General features: G+C 43.6%; 1 protein-coding gene across 1 annotated transcript in view; it reads right to left on the minus strand.

The window, feature by feature from the left end:
- LOC131942001 (band 7 protein AGAP004871-like) overlaps positions 1–16,622 on the minus strand; it is a 65,231-nt gene that overhangs the window by 30,821 nt on the left and 17,788 nt on the right. The window lies entirely within an intron of this gene.

Raw genomic sequence — 16,622 nt, forward strand, 5'->3', positions numbered from 1 at the left:
AAGTTTCATATTATAGATATATTTAGCCTGTACATACTAAATACTGAAATTGAAATAACGTAGGTAAAACTAAATAATTTTATATCTTTAAGCTCGTCAGAGTTTCTTCCAGGCATCTTCCCCCACAGAAAGTCTACCGTCCCCCCCCCCCCCCGAACGAAATGGAATTTATATAGAAAATATATACTTTTAACACTGTCCGCCCCCCCCCCCCCCCCCCGGAAATTTTAGTCCGCCCCCTTGAAAATTTCAGGTGCACCCTCGGAGAAAAAAGTCTGGAAGAAACACTGAAGCTCGCCTCTTTCTGTTTTAAAGAGCTGCTGTCGTATGAAGAATAGACAAATAGACAACGACTAGACGATTCTCAATTCAAGCAGTTCTCCACAAAAACTTGTGTCCTTCCACGTACAATGTCGAGGACGTGAACTTAAACCTCACGTCAATCACGTGACAAAATCAGCCATTCAGGAATTAGCGTTCCCTGGCGACTGAATGTCCGTGTGGCGAATGTATTCCTTTGTAAAATTCGGATCAAAGTGTCGGACTGGACATGCATGCGAGTGGCCACGGTGCAAACTCATAGCTGTCTTTACACATTTGTTGATTTGTTAACAGACGCATAGATTTATTAACGAAATCGGGTTTTCGTTTGGTTTCGTAGATTTTTAAACCAAGACATAGCTATGTATAGAAATTCGTAAATTTGGTAATTAATTCGTGTATAGTAAACAGATACGTACATCTGCTAACAAAGTCGTACATGGTAAACACATTTGTAGATTGGTCTAGAAGTGCGTAATTTCGCGCAAAGTTAAACATTTATTTGCAGGTTGAAAGATTCTAAGTTACGCATCAATGACAAAAGTCTAGGACAGTACTCGACGATTACACCGATGTACACACCCAAACACTCGTCTAAAACGTAATCCCAAGCAGGGAAAAGAAAACAAGCGAAAACAAAAACATTCCTAGGATTGTCATTTTGCCCCAAACACCACTCCCCCCCCCCCCACCCCTTACTCTTCCCAACACTCCCACCAACCTCCACTGCTATCCACAACGCCATCACACACTACCATACTCACCATTTACCACCACACACAACAATACTCACCATTTACCACCACACACAACAATACTCACCAATTACCACCACTTACCACCACCTACACCCATCACCACTCACGTCACTACCACCACCCACAACTCCACCAACCACAGCCCCCCACTACCACCACCACCATTACCACCACACCCACCTCCACCCACCTTAGACATCATACAGTAATTCATCCAGTTCACCAAAAACGCATATACCTCCACAATCGTGTAGATTATTTTCATTTTATCCCATATATAGCATACAGTACAAACCAATTAATTTATTTACTCGACACCCCCCCCCCCCAACCAACAAGGCCCACGACCCACGTTCAAGCGGGCAATCCAAGTCGAGATCCATCCATCCCATCAAGGCCATTTTTAAAAACTTTTTTTTTTAAAACTCTTGCCAGATTTTTTAAAGCGCTGCAAGCTAAAAAAAAATGTTCTCTGTGGAATTATTTTCAGATGCCGATCACGGCCTAATCACGTCATTAATTAGCAACATATTGTCCTCAACGGGCAGAGGGTAGGAATGGGGAGGTGGTGGGGGTGGGGTGGGGTGGGGGTGGTGGTGGGGGTGGGGTGGGACTGGAGGGGGGATTGGAATTTTTTTCACCCTTCAACGTAACTGGGTCTGACAGGGTGTTCTTTTTTTACCGCTATCGTTTCTGACAGTACATTTTATTTTAACGCTCCTAATATCAGAGGAATAGAATTTGTTGAGGGGAAGCATGTTTCAACATTTCTTGTTTAAAACATTACTCGGTATTTTGTGTTAGAATCGACATGGTATGTCAGTTTTGTAAACTCATAGTATCGTTAATTCTTCGTAAACCTTTAAATCGTTTGTGAGGTAACGCGACCCAAAACAATCTCATTTGATAAAACTTTTTATTTTTAAAAGAATTGAACATTTTTTTTTTCATGTAGGAACCTTCTTCTTCTTCTTCTCGTTCTTAATTTTAGTGTTGGAAGGGATCCCCTCCAGCACATTTAAGGATACGTGTCAACTGGTTATGCTTTTCTTTTTGGATTTGCTTCCATAGCCTTTGTCCAACCAAGAACAAACTACAAGGCAGCAGTTGTTTGATTTTGGAGTTGCCTCTCCTAGAAGAGTGGCTGTCCCCAGCTATTGAGCCCCATCTGCCCGGGGGTTCGAACTCGAGACTTTTCGGTTTAGCACTCCGACCCCTAGGAACCAACTATGGAATTATTCTTGTCTGCCTTTTCTCCCCCATGGCCCCCCCCCCCCCCCAAATCCGCTTAGCCGCAGCACAGATCTACGCTAGCTCCTTATTTTAACAGGGGGCTGCTATTACTGTAGCGGTCGCGTCTAAAGTCTCACAGGGTATTCCCAGCGATATATAAAGCTGCAGCTATTAGAAAAATGACCGTTAGATTGCAAGAATAGATCACGTGCCTAAGCTGATGTCAGTTTATATGCGTCTGTTACGTAATTGTATCATTAATGATGCCTCCTCCCCTCTCCTTCAATACACGCAAGTCACGTAATGCGTCATCATTAAAGTCATATGTCTCCCTTGATCAAATCTACATACATTTGTTCATTTATCATCAGGAATTGTGCACGTGTATCACACACATTTGTGGCGTTATTGACCCACACTACCCTATATAGTGTTATAGAACATTTGAAAACACCACGTCTAATATAACAAAGTGTTCAACCCCTTTTAATGTGACGACACAACCTTTGACCTATACAAACTCAGATTTTTTTTAAATGAAGGAAATAACAATCTTTTAGAACACATGAATAGATACATCTTTAATTAAAACAATGGTATAGAATTAGTTTACGTTATAAAATACTTAGCCTGGAGAATCACACTTTTCATCTAATCAAAAAAAAAAAATTAAAATAATCATAAAGAAAAAGAAACCGAGTGTTTCTACTGCTTTATACTACCCTCGCCCCGTAGAACACAGTATAACAAAAAATTACACCATCATTTCTTTGATATTAAATACGTCCAGTAAATCGCATGGTTATATCTGAGGGTCTAGGACACTCTAGGACATTACCCCACTGCCCTGGGCTATTGACCCCACTTCATTAACTATACCCCCCCCCCAATCATAACTACCCTCAGATCAAATAGCACCAGTAGATAACCGACCTGTCAATTCCCTCCACCACCACATGATAAATCCCCGTTCTAGAATATCTAGCAGAGGTCTACATGTTACCGGCAAAGTGAGAAACACGGTCCAACAGAGTACGATATAAATCGATCTCGATTCCTTTCCTATACCCGAACACACATTTTTTAGACCTCGGGCAGTTGAGGCTCGTTAGCTGGGGACAGCAACCCATCTACGAGAGAAAACTTCAATATAATATTTAAGAAACTGCTGCATTGCATATTGCTTTCGGGTGGACATAGGCTATGGAAGCAAATTTAGAAAGAAAAGCAAGCTGACACTCAATGTTAACAGTCAGTGTTAACACTGACTGTTAACAATTAATTTTTAATCTATGTTGAAGGACCCTTCAGAAAAATGCAATTACAAACCTAGCAAAAGAGCATACGTTTACGGCTAGTTTTACTATCCGATTAAGTTTAGGGTAAGTCTTTAACCGATAGAAAAATTAGGTGTTATGTCCTACTTCAATTCATGCGGGGAGGGGGGGGGTGTAATTATCCTGCTCTTGCAATTTGAATATTGATCTAATGTAAACTGAAAGCCTACAGAAAACAAAATATTGGTCATCAAATTGTTTGGAGAGTACCATTACTTTCGAAAAAAATGTTACTTAAAATACCTAGCCTGTTCTATTTTTGGTAACTACGTATGGGTTTAAACACGAAAATAATTATCATTAAAAAAAGTTTAAAAAAACCCACGTTTTCTGATTGAACTAAAAAGTAGAAAATAAACGCTATACATCACAATAATGCAAGCGATCACTCTACTATAAGCGATGAAAAACGTGGGGCGCCGAAGTAAAAGTTATATTACTATTGATTAGATATGGAGCTTGTAGAGAGTCGACAGTATTAGAAACTGTAAGAAAATCACGACGCCCCACGTTTTTCATCGCTTATAGTAGAGTGATCGCTTGCATTATTGTGATGTATAGTATTTACTTTCTACTTTTTAGTTCAATCAGAAAACGTGGGTTTTTTAAAACTTTTTTAATGATAATTATTTTCTACTTTTTAGTCTTTGTCTGTTTGTTTGCATTAAAATCTTGCTATCGATTTTATCTTTTCGCATTCACTTTTTTTTTTTGGGTAAACGAAGACAACTCGTAAAAAACACGTGCCTTGAACCCGTGTCGAGTGGCTTAGCAATCGTGTGCCCAACCACTCGACCATATCGTCTCCCCCATACTGGCCACCAGTTGTTACGTTCTGGTTGTTTGTACACAAACACCGCGTGACAACTACTCAGTAAGCAAAAAGAGGGAGAGTACCGAACCTTGTTTTCATCAAATTACAGTTACTGGGTTATGTCTCTTTTTCCCCACGTTTTTTTGTACAATTATATAGCGGTCTAAAATGATCAATAAAATGTTTCCATGGATCAATTTAGTAATGATAACAATTGAATATTCTATTGTCATCCAAAACAAAGCTTCCCTGAAAATTTCAGCGCGCTAGCTAACTGGGAAGTGCCAGAAATTTCGATCGCAAGATTTGATTGGAAAAACAAACAAACAAACAGAAGCGAAAGCAAGTTAAAGAAAACGTGGGAATAAACTCATTAGGCCTTGCTATTAAATAAATTTAACTGGCAAGTCCTTGTACAGGCTAAATAAGTACAGAAAGTTAGGAAGGCAAAAAATCACAATAACAATCAATATAGAGAAAACAATACATGGGTTTATAAACACCCACAATCAGCAGCTAATGTTGTATCTTAAAGCCTAAACATAATCTCTGAGCCTGTGAGAAAATGTTTTCATTAAAAGATAATCTATTCTTGGCGTAAATTCGCTTCTTGCAATTCCTCACATTCTTTATCAAGACTTGCTCTAATATATGCAGATAAAAATCACCACCTCAGTTGTGACTGTTTATCCGCATTCGTTTCTGTTAACAATTTACTAGAAAACTATTTTGATGAAATCGCTCTATTCCCGGCATGTTGTTGATTCCTCCACCAACCCAGACTGACGGGATTCTCCTGATTTGACCAATCATCTGGACCGTTAAAACGTCACTTCCGCTAGCAGTTGACTCACCAACTTAGGAGATTGATACTTCACGAGCTCATGAATATTCATAAGCATCGATTTCATGATGGGATTTGTCGGCCTTATCTTATCATCTAACCACACCTCCACCACCACCACCATCACCACCATCACCACCACCATCACCACCACCACCACCACAGCTAACTTATCTAACCACGCCTTCCCCTACCGCCATCACCCCCACCACCACCACCACAACAGCTAACTTATCTAACCACACCTCCACCACCACCATCACCACAACAGCTAACTTATCTAACCACACCTCCACCACCTCCACCATCACAACCAACACCACAGATAATGTATCTAACCACGCCTCCCCTTACCTACATCACCCCCACCACCACCACAACAGCTAACTTATCTAACCACACCTCCACCACCACCATCACCACCACCACCACAAGAGCTAACTTATCTAACCACACCCCCCACCACCACCACAGCTAACTTTTCTAACCACACCCCCACCACCACGACAGATAACTTATCTAACCACACCCCCCACCACCACCACAGCTAACTTATCTAACCACACCCCCCCACCACCACTATAGATAACTTATCTAACCACACCTCCCCCCCTTCAACCACCACCACCATAGCTAACTTATCTAACCACACCTCCCACCACCACAGATAACTTATCTAACCACACCTCCCCCCACCACCACAGCTAACTTATCTAACCACACCTCCCCCCCTTCAACCACCACCATAGCTAACTTATATAACCACACCTCCCACCACCAACCACCATAGCTACCTTATCTATTCACACCTCCCCCCCCCCTTCAACCACCACCATAGCTAACTTATCTAACCACACCTCCCACCACCAACCACCATAGCTAACTTATCAAACCACACCTCCCACCACCAACCACCATAGCTAACTTATCTAACCAAACCTCCCACCACCACAGCTAACTTATCTAACCACACCTCCCCCCCCTTCAACCACCACCATAGCTAACTTATCTAACCACACCTCCCACCCCCAACAACATCACAGCTAACTTATCTAACCACACCTCCCCCCACCACCACAGCTAACTTATCTAACCACACCTCCCCCCCTTCAACCACCACCATAGCTAACTTATCTAACCACACCTCCCACCACCAACCACCATAGCTACCTTATCTATTCACACCTCCCCCCCCCCCCCTTCAACCACCACCATAGCTAACTTATCTAACCACACCTCCCACCACCAACCACCATAGCTAACTTATCAAACCACACTTCCCACCACCAACCACCATAGCTAACTTATCTAACCAAACCTCCCACCACCACAGCTAACTTATCTAACCACACCTCCCCCCCCTTCAACCACCACCATAGCTAACTTATCTAACCACACCTCCCCCCAACAACATCACAGCTAACTTATCTAAACACAACTCCCAGCCACATCTAACTTATCTAACCACACCTACCGCGCATGTATTATTTAACGGTCGCTTAACTTTAAATCTTATAAGTATAATGAATGCATTTTTGATTCATTAATAAAGCCAAGATAATCCTTTTAAAATGGTGTATATATATATATATATATATATATATATATATATATATATATATATATATATATATATATATATATATATTGTTACGACCACCTGGTGTTTAACCTGGGCTGACCCGTATGTTGGGGTAGCGATCTCACGCTCATCCATCAACCTGGCGGTGGTCAGAGGCTGACCAGTGCTGGCCGTGAGAACCTTTGGGCCGTGACGGCCACACCGGATTGGGTACCACGCTGTGGGCGGGCATACCTGGTGTCTTGGGGGACTCGGCTATTAACGTGGCCAGCAGCCCGTGATTTATGGCTGGGAAAGCTGTCCTGGACGGACGGAACCGAATGGGACGGTCATGTCCTGACCTGACCTGACCTGGGGGTCAGGCTCGATTAACAAGGTTCCCACACTAGTCAGGGACGACTCGAGAATATTAGGAGGGTAGACAGGAGACTAGGGGACACTCTCGACTGGACACTCGGGACACACACACGGAGACGGACGGACGTCTCGGATAGCTAGGTTTAGGGGAGACAGACATGGGGTCGTCTCTGTGAGCTAGTGGAAAGCCACGACATGTTTTAGACTTAGGCTAGGCTAGACGGTTAGGGACAAGTAGGGTAGTCATACTAAGTACTTTAGTTGTTGTAGATAGTTGTGTATTTTTCCTATTGTGTTCCATGTGGTGGCGGGTTAATGTTAGATGTTGTATTTTGTGGCGAATAAATCGAGATTACTGAAGTTGGCATTTATTTATTTTTATTTTTCTTCTTCTTGTTTACGATCCCCTGACTAGTTCGAAAGGATTAGAGAAGGGGGTGCGTAACAATTGGCGGCTAGAGTCCGGGATAGGACAGACAACGAGTTGAATAGTTTCTTTTCATGCCATTTTCAGTTGGGGGCTCACGAGCTTGTGTTTTAGGTTTAAGTTTTATGAGTAGTGAGAGTAAAGTTGTTCATGGAATCAGGAGAGTTTTCCAAACACGAGTAAGTAGCGAGCTTATCACCTTTGTATTGACACTGAGTTTATTTTGCTTGATTTTTATGTTGGTCCAGTAGAGCTGGAATTTTTTTGTTGATTCAGTATAGCTGGAGGGATTAATGCCCAGTATACTCGAATATTTTTGTTTGGTCCAGTGGAACTGGAGTGTTCGGGTTTATTCAGTACAGCTGGAGGGTCATTCCCAGGTACGTGAATAAATTCGTAATTTTTGTTTGGTTTGCTCAGTATAGCTGGAGGGTCAATTCCCAGTATACGTGAGTAAATCGTTTGTGATCCAGTGTAGCTGGATATTTAGTTTGGTTGGCCCAGTATAGCTGGTGTCTACCTATTTCAAGTGTCAAAGGTGATAGCCCTACTTTTAATGTTTAAGTTAAAGTGTTTGTTGTGAGCCACATTTTTTGTTAGTTAACCGCCACCATTTAGCTTGATAAGTTCCGTAAGTGTGAATCATGGACGTAATGAGTTTTATTGAGTGTCCAACTCTAGAAGTTTTAGACAGGTTTTGTCGCGTAGAGTTATTGCGTCTAGTTGAGGAGCTAGGACTAGAGGTTGATGTCTCGGATAGAGATAGAGTTCTACGAGATCATATTTGTGTTGAGTTGGTGAATACAGGTAGATTAGAGGAGGAGTGTCTAGACTCGATAGAATATTATGAGATCGGACGTGTTAGGGTTGAAGAAATTGAGAGGAAGTATCAAGCTAAGTTGTTAGAGATCGCGAGAGAAAAAGAGGAGAAGTTGTTAGAGATTAGGAGGGATATATTCATGTCAGAATTTTGGAAGGAAATTGAGATTAAAAGTTTAGAGAAACTGTGCGGACATGAGGTTAAACTATTAGAGATCAAGAGGGAACGGGATTTACTTAGGCTATGGGAAGAGGCGCAGCTTAGTGGGTTGTTTGACTTTCCAGAATCTGTCTCTGTTTTCTCTCAGGCTAGTGTAGTAGTTTCCGAGGATCGGTATAGAGATGAAGATAGTTTGTTGTCTGATAGAGTTGGTAGTGAGTTATGTCAGTCTCAGACTAAGGCTGCCACTAGCTTTGGCTCAGTCCCTGAAGTCGACTCTAACCTAGCAGAACCAGCACAAACGTCAAAACGTGCTGATAGCTCACGAGTTGAGAGTTGTGTGCCGACAAGTACTGAAGGCAGTCAGCAAGTTATTGGTTTAGATAAAATCACGGCAACCACTCTGGTGTTGACCAGTCATGAAAAGGGGCTGTCAATATCTGACCCAGTGGATACAACCACCGATGATATCACGGAAACCACTCTGTTGTTGACCAGTCATGAAAAGGGGCAGTCAATATCAGAACCAGTGGTTACAACCACCGCTGAAATCACGGTAACCACCGAGAGAGTGAATACCCATGAGAACAGGCTGTCCTCGTCTGAACCTGAACCAGTAACTGCATCTGATCAAGACCTTACTACTTGTCATCTTGATGGCGTCATGACCTTATCTGGAGGTCATGTGAATGGTGACCTACACCTTCAGTTAGACGAGTCAACGAATCTTCTGCCAGCCTCGGTAACAGACGAAATTGTTACCCATTGTCTTGGAGGTGAGCCTAACACGGGCTGTCCTCCCATTATCACGGCAGTATTTGATTTCTCCCCGACCAAGTCCAGCAACCCAGAGGCCATGACCTCACCTGGAGGTCACGTGGATGGTGTTCTACATCCAGAGATAGACAAGTCAACGAATCTTCTGCCAGCATCAGTAACGGACGGAATCGTTACCCATTGTCTTGGAGGTGAGCCTAACACGGGCTGTCCTCCCATTATCACAGCAGTGTTTAATTTCTCCCCGGCCAAGACCAGCAACCTGGAGGCCATGACCTCACCTGGAGGTCACGCGGATGGTGTTCTACATCCCGAGTTTGAGGAGACGACGAATCTTTTGTCAACGTCGGTGACAAGCGTAGTTGTTACCTCTTGTTTAGGAGTTGAGCCTAACTCAGGCTTCCCTCCCCTTATCACGGAGGTGATTTATTGTTCTCTGACCGACCCGGTCAAAACCAACAACCCGGAGACGGTGACCTCAGCGGGTCACGCTACTTCTCTCAACCGAGGGTGCGTACAAGCCAGCGCACACCCCATCGCTTTCATGGAGACGGGGCGTGTAGTCGTTCCCTCTTTGTGTGCCTCGATGTTCAGGATTAACATCGAGCCAAAACATGGCATTAGTGCAAGCTGTCCTGTGAAACCACGCCTTATGTGCGAGTCGATATTGGTGTGGACGGACAATAACTCTGTTACTAAATTTGTGCTGCGCCGTTATAAAGTTCGGCTTAAGTTTTATGGTAACGGACTCATGATGACCTGCAAGACGGAAAACTAATTTGTGTTTCAAACCTATTAGAACTGTTCCCAAGATAGACTGTTTCATGTTTTCCCAGGATGCAAGTGTTCTAATCAAAAAGAACTGTTTTCAGGCTTAAAGAATGTACCCTTATACATGTCTTGTTTGAAAAAAAAATTTGTTAATGATGTTTTACATGCTGTTGAATTCGTGACAGTTTTTAATTGTATTGACAGGTTTTGTTGACTGATGACGTAACTATCAGTAAAACGAAGACTGTTGGTTTCAACATTGAGATTATTTGCGACAGTGACATATGTGTTGCAGATTTGTGGTTTTATTTACTTTGATGTCTATGTTCGATGACATTGTGGTTGGTGTATTTAGTCAAACTTGTTATTGTGACTAAATCATCCACGTTTCTTATCTTTTTGATGATGATGATGTTAAACTGTTTTAGTCCTATTTAGGTTTATTCTGGGACTTTTGAGGAGTTGTGAGATTGGGCTGGTGGTCTAGTAAGATATGTTCAATTAATTCCCCTTGCGGTGAATTAAGTTCTCGAAGGGAGGGGGTGTTACGACCACCTGGTGTTTAACCTGGGCTGACCCGTATGTTGGGGTAGCGATCTCACGCTCATCCATCAACCTGGCGGTGGTCAGAGGCTGACCAGTGCTGGCCGTGAGAACCTTTGGGCCGTGACGGCCACACCGGATTGGGTACCACGCTGTGGGCGGGCATACCTGGTGTCTTGGGGGACTCGGCTATTAACGTGGCCAGCAGCCCGTGATTTATGGCTGGGAAAGCTGTCCTGGACGGACGGAACCGAATGGGACGGTCATGTCCTGACCTGACCTGACCTGGGGGTCAGGCTCGATTAACAAGGTTCCCACACTAGTCAGGGACGACTCGAGAATATTAGGAGGGTAGACAGGAGACTAGGGGACACTCTCGACTGGACACTCGGGACACACACACGGAGACGGACGGACGTCTCGGATAGCTAGGTTTAGGGGAGACAGACATGGGGTCGTCTCTGTGAGCTAGTGGAAAGCCACGACATGTTTTAGACTTAGGCTAGGCTAGACGGTTAGGGACAAGTAGGGTAGTCATACTAAGTACTTTAGTTGTTGTAGATAGTTGTGTATTTTTCCTATTGTGTTCCATGTGGTGGCGGGTTAATGTTAGATGTTGTATTTTGTGGCGAATAAATCGAGATTACTGAAGTTGGCATTTATTTATTTTTATTTTTCTTCTTCTTGTTTACGATCCCCTGACTAGTTCGAAAGGATTAGAGAAGGGGGTGCGTAACAATATATATATATATATATATGGGAGGTGTATGGATGAACATATATATGTTTGTGTGTGTTTATGTATGTATGTTGTGATTGTGTTTTGCGTTGATGAGTATACCTAAGCGAACGATAAATTATTTGTTTTGCCTCTTATAAATAGTCCCACAATTCGACTTAGCCGTATAGCTGTTGGTTGTGGTGACTCCACAGTTCTAATTTTAAAAGGTTCAGAGGTTAATCGAATCATACGCGCCGTCTAAAAAATCAGATAGGGTAAATCTCGTAGAAATTTGTTTAGTGGGAGTATTGAATTTGAAAAAAAAAATCGTGAATCCCCAATTTTATCAATTTAACCGAATCTCAGTTTTACGGTTATTCTTATGGGTTTTCAATGTTTTGGGGATAAAAAAAAATGGTTGAGCGTGATAAACGCAGAATTCACATGTTTAGATTGAGCAAAGCATTAGATATTTAGATTTCCGAACACGTGTTTATTTGGGGGGGGGGGGGGGGAGGTTGGGGTGACAAGGATTAGATATTTGGGTTCCCAGTTAGTGAGTGGATAGGCTGTGCTTTAGGATGTTTGTGCGCGGTGTGTTAGTTATTTTTTGCGTACAATTTATCTACATTGATTAAGAAATTACTGTGGTTTAACGGGGTGGGGTGGGGATTCTACAATATGTCTGATATAAATCACAAGTAGGTAAACAGTAGGGTAAGTGGGGTAATGAGGGTAGGGTGTGTTAAAGGGGGTGGGTGGGTGGGGGTGATGATGGTAGGGTGGGGTAAGGAGGTTAGGGTGGGGTAAATAGGGTAGGGTGGATTAAGGAGGCTAAGATGTGGTAAGGGGGTAGGGTGGGGTAGGGGTAGGGTCGGGTAAGGTGGGTTGGGTGGGGTAAATAGGGTAGGGTGGATTAAGGAGGCTAGGGTGTGGTAAGGGGGTAGGGTGGGTAGGGGTAGGGTCGGGTAAGGAGGGTTGGGTGGGGTAAATAGGGTAGATTGGATTAAGGAGGCTAGGGTGTGGTAAGGGGGTAGGGTGGGGTAGGGGTAGGGTCGGGTAAGGAAGGTTGGGTGGGGTAAATAGGGTAGGGTGGATTAAGGAGGCTAGGGTGTGGAAAGGGGGTAGGGTGGGGTAGGGGTAGGGTCGGGTAAGGAGGGTTGGGTGGGGTATATAGGGTAGGGTGGATTAAGGAGGCTAGGGTGTGGTAAGGGGGGTAGGGTGGGGTAGGGAGGGAATGGGTGGGTGGGGTAAAGGGGTAGGGTGGGGGTAAAAAGTGTAGGGTTGGGGTAAGGAGGTTAGGTTGGGGTAAGGAGGTTAGGGTGGGGTAAGGAGGTTAGGGTGGGGTAAGGAGGTTAGGGTGGTGTAGGCTGAGGTAAAGAGGTTAGGGTGGGGTAAGGAGTATAGGGATAAGAAGTGTGGGGATGGGATTCTACAAGATGTCAGATAAGGCTCAAATTTTCTTGAAATTTTTGTTATGACGAGCATGTTTATTCAGTTGAGTAAACAAAAAATCGATACATCAAAACTCAGTCGTCTGCTCATTGGAATAAGATGGGCTGCTATTTTTAGCACCACAACAAATTAAAGCCCAGCAGATGTTTACTAGAACAGCTAAAGTTAGCGTAGCTGTTCCACGCAACTCCCACGGGTAGGTAGCCTCGACATGACTTGCTTGGTTCAAGGGGGAAAGATGAAATAAAATGCGGTGTAACCTAATAAGGGGACGCCACTCGGTATGAGTGATAAATGGGAGGCTACTCTCTACCCTTGCTTTGTGAATGGGCGGATTTCATCAAGGTCAGTATATTAGGTTATCTGTCCATCTTTCAAGTCGATAATTGGGTGTGCGATCAGAGATCGAATTGTACAATCGCTTTAACAAAATTAGTTAATTGACGTACCGGTTTCCCATGTGAACTTGGGCTGACCCATACTATTCAGGGGCTGACCCATAAAGACATGGGCAGACCCATACAGGGGATGGCCCATACAGTGACGGGCTGACCCATACAGACAGGGGTCGACCCATAAAGACATGGGCTGACCCATACAGTGAGGGGTGTAGCCAGTCACACATAGGCGGGCCCATGGAGAGGGTTGCAATCGTACAGAGAGAGGAATTAGGAGTAAGAGCCATCACGGACCTAGTCAGACAATTTCAGGCGCCCAGGGTCGGTGTCAGGATGTTTCCTGCAGACAGGGTCGGTGACAGGAGAAGCTACCTGCAGTCAGGTTTGCACACAATCCACAGCATCCATAGAGGACGAGCCAAACAAAAAAACATTATTACATACTCCTGTTCCATCTATCCAAGCTAATTACATATTCCTGTTCGGTCTATCCAATCTAATTACAATACTCCCCCTTTAGCTACATCTTGGACATCTATTTTAACCACTCGACCTCCTTTAACCCAGAACACATTAAATTATTTACCCTTGCTAGCACTTCGTAAAAAAATTAATTAATCATTAATTCTTCCCCCCCCCCCCCCAACTTCATTAGATAAGCAAGACGCAGATCTCGTTTGAAAATATTGGACTAAGCAAATTTACAAACCATGTATATGTATGACAGTTTTTTTTCCGAATTTATAACTAAAAGCAGCTAATCCAGTTATTTATAAATATATAAAAATGGCGGAAACAGGAAAAAAACTTGCGTCACAGATAACAAAAAAAAAGAAGAAATAAGCTCCCATAGAGTGCAAATAGATCCATCAAATTAAGGCAAACAGTCCTCAGATTTGGACGGACATTCTGGTGGGCTAAAGGATAACCTAGATCTTTGGGTGTGTAGGGGTTGGGTTGGGGGAGGGGGGGGGGGTTGGATGTGACCCGTTGACCTCACTCGGTCGCAGTCCATCGGGTTGATGGACGCGATGATATATATATATATATATATATATATATATATATATATATATATATATATATATATATATATACTCACACCATCCCTTCTTCGCCCTACTATATCTTCACCCTATCCTATCCCCACACCATTAGAAGTATTCTGTTGTCGTTTTTTGTTTAATTTACCGACAAACGTTACCTGATTTGTTTATAATATTTGTATTTATTAACATATGTACGTTTTCTTTTAAACCTTAGACATGAGGCTTTGATTTTTTTTAAAATGATGAACCATTCGTTATGTACATTGCCACATACATCGTTGACTTCGGGAACATATTCATGCCTGACATTTATATTTTTAACTTTTCTCTGTAAATTACAATTAACACGTGTTGAAAAGAAATTTATCGAAAATTTCACATAAAGGTTTTCCTGAAATCTCATTGTTACAGTAAAAAAAAATGCCAAAACAAAAAAAGCCGGAAAATGCATAAAAACATTATGCCGGAAAATGCCGGGTCATGCCATCCGCGTTCCGAAAATCGAGATAAATTAACTGGAAATATTTTTATCTTCGAGCATCATTTTTCTTCGTTACAGCCCGCAAAAAAATAATCGCCTTATTCTATGTTTCTTGTCATTTATTTAATTTACAGCACACAAAAAAATGTCATTGTTCTGCATGTGCTAGTGCGTGCTCATACGAGAGTGCACGTTATTAACGCGGGTCATATGTTGCTGGGGCATCGTATGTTAGTCTGTGGCTGCAAGTGGACACAAACAGTCCGACATCTGAAATCAATAACTCTTTTAAAAGAGTCCACTAACCTACAGATAATCAGATAGGAAGAATTATATTTCTCAATAGCTAGAGATATAAAATTCATGTGTACTGATGTTATTTCACAATATACAGATTAGCCGAGGGGCATAAATAATTATTAAAATGTATTCTCGAAAATGTATAAAGAAAAAAGTAAAAATCCAAATTACACTTGTATCAATTTTAATCAAGAATTTGCTTCAATCGAAAGATATCAGTACTAATTATCAACTAATTTAGAAATTGTTTTAACTCAAATCAGTGGCGTAGCGAGGTCGGGTGTCACTCGGTGCCAAACTTTCGATTTGCACCCCCCCCCTAAAACTTTCGATTTGCACCCCCCTCAAATTTTTCTCTATATATTTTGCTATTTTTTGCATTGGTGTCACCCCCCCTAAATGGTGTCACCCGGTGCGGTCCGCACCCCCGCACCCCCCCCCCCTTGCTGCGCCTCTGACTCAAATCATTGCCTAGACGTGATAACCAGTATGTCAATTTTCGTGTTTACGTGGGTGGGGTGAGAGCACTGACGTCATCTTGTTACTTCAAGCAGTGACCATCGTAGTAGAAATGTATCTTTATATCCTTCACCCACCCTCTGACCCACCCTCTACTCTACTCTATCTCACCTACACACATATTTCATTCAAGCCCTACCCCATCACAACCTTAGCCCATCACAAGCCCCCACCCCATCACAAGCCCCGCCCCATCACAAGCCCCACCCCTCCCCAAGCCCCCCCCCCATCACAAGATCCACCCCATCACAAGCCCCACCCCATCACAAGATCCACCCCATCACAAGCCCCACCCCATCACAAGATCCACCCCATCACAAGCCCCACCCCATCACAAGATCCACCCCATCACAAGCCCCACCCCATCACAAGCCCCACCCCATCACAAGCCCCACCCCATCACAAGCCCCACCCCATCACAAGCCCCACCCCATCACAAGCCCCACCCCATCACAAGCTTCACCTCATCACAAGCTCCACCCCATCACAAGCCACACCCCATCACAACCCCTATCTAATCACAAGCTCCACCCCATCACAAGCCACACCCCATCACAACCCCTATCTAATCACAAGCTCCGCCCCATCACAAGCCCCGCCCCATCACAAGCCCCGCCCCATCACAAGCCCCGCCCCATCACAAGCCCAAACACATCGCAAGCCCCGCCCCATCAAAAGCCACATCCCATCACAACCCCTATCTAATCACAAGCTCCGCCCCATCACAAGCCCCGCCCCATCACAAGCCCCGCCCCATCACAAGCCCAAACACATCGCAAGCCCCGCCCCATCAAAAGCTCCACCCCATCACAACCCCTATCTAATCACAAGCTCCACCCCATCAAAAGCCACACCCCATCACAACCGCTATCTAATCACAAGCCCCACCCCATTACAAGCCACACTCCATCACAATCCCTACCACATCACAAGCCCCACCCTATCACAAGCCCTTA

Source organism: Physella acuta, unplaced genomic scaffold (genome assembly GCF_028476545.2).
Source record: "Physella acuta isolate Inbredline_101_S28 unplaced genomic scaffold, ASM2847654v3 ptg000032l, whole genome shotgun sequence".
NCBI classification, from domain to species: domain Eukaryota; kingdom Metazoa; phylum Mollusca; class Gastropoda; family Physidae; genus Physella; species Physella acuta.